The following is a 1,722-nucleotide window of genomic DNA, read 5'->3' as shown; positions in this document are numbered from 1 at the left end:
TTCTCTTTTTCTTCTTTTTTTTTTCGTCCCACTCTCTGACACCAATTTGTTACGCCTCCAGTCGTTAGTTAATTTTCCGTAAATTCGTTCCGACGAAACTTTAGCGACACAAGTCCTTTCTTAAATAAAACTGGTTTATTCTTTCCGAATACAACTTTACGATACACGTAATTTCAACAGTCGCTCTATAACAACGCTATAACTCACGTCTCACGTAGCCAACAATATTCTGTCCGCATACATTCAATTACTCATTACCTTGTTCTGTCACGTTGTGAGCGTCTTATATATACTAGCCTACCCCCAATCTAGTAATCTGAAGATAATTCATGAAGGTTCGAGAAGGACGTGGCGTGATACTAGTCACGTGACCTCGCTGACGCAACAATAGTTTTTGAAAGTCATATAATACTGAAATTCTGCTCTATAAGAAAATGTAAGCCAAAAAAATAAACTAGTCGAATAATCACTGAATTAAACATAATAGCCTATTTGTTATGTTTTTATTAAATTTTGAAGATTTATTGATTTAAGGATATTTTATTTTTAGATCTATTGTTATGACTTTTTTTGGTAATACCACGTCCCACCCCTGTGTTTGATATCGTTTGTTTATTTTGGGAGAATTATATATATATATATAATGTACACTTTGCTTTATTTGGATATTTTCTTTTTCAAAAAATGTTTCTTTTCATTTCTCCAAATTTTAATGAATATTTCTGAAATCAGCATTAAAAACTACATTCAAAAATATATTTTCTTTTCGGAGCATGAAACGGAAAATATCTATTTATATTCATGTGTATTAGATATTATATAAAATAATAACATCAATACTGATTTTAACCTTTAAAAACGGTTTAGGGGCTTAAATCTCTTGTACCTCCAATAAAGTTTACCCGCCCCTCATCCATTGAAATCTGAAATGACTTTCCTGGCTAATATAAACATTCCATCTTTTTACTTTCTGTTTTGAAGTATTTAAATCAAATCAAATTATAAAAACGATTCAAACATTTAACCAAAAACAAATTTTCCGATCTTGTACAATCTATTCACGCTTTCTTTCTTTCATAGTTTTAAATTATTCTTGGATTTGATTTTTAACGCACTACAGTTGAGCTTACACTTTAATTGTATATTTAATCGACCACTACTGTTTAATATCAAGGCGCTACTTGGAATCATAGCGCCGTACCAAGTTTACAAACCTACCGGCTTAGACTTCCTATCCAACACCGCCACACGCGTTTTTTATTTTTCTTTCTGAAAGTGGCCGTCGAATTGTAATTCATTTCTTGATACAGTAATGCGAATATGATACATCAAGGATGAGTTACTAATTTAGAACACATGTCTACAAAACACAAGACGCTCACTCATTTCTATATCTGTTGAAAATAATTTCAGAACAACTACGGAATTTCACGTCATCCTGTAATTCATTCTTACAGAATCACCTTGAGAGGATAGCATATATTAATGTTGCGTTTAGTGGACAGGTGGCACTACAATATACACAACATATTTTTTTAAAATAGATTTTTTCAGTTTACCTTATGTAAAGTAATTTGATTTGGATCCTAAGTAATGATTAATTAATGGAATGTCACACAAAACAGGACGTAGCTTAAATCTAAAAAATCAACTTAAAGAATACTTGGTCGTTACTACCCTCAAGTGGATTTAAGATTAGTTTTTAAATCCACATCACGCATA

This window comes from Limulus polyphemus, unplaced genomic scaffold (genome assembly GCF_000517525.1).
Source record: "Limulus polyphemus unplaced genomic scaffold, Limulus_polyphemus-2.1.2 Scaffold2117, whole genome shotgun sequence".
NCBI classification, from domain to species: domain Eukaryota; kingdom Metazoa; phylum Arthropoda; class Merostomata; order Xiphosura; family Limulidae; genus Limulus; species Limulus polyphemus.
Note: the sequence above shows the minus strand (reverse complement) of the source record.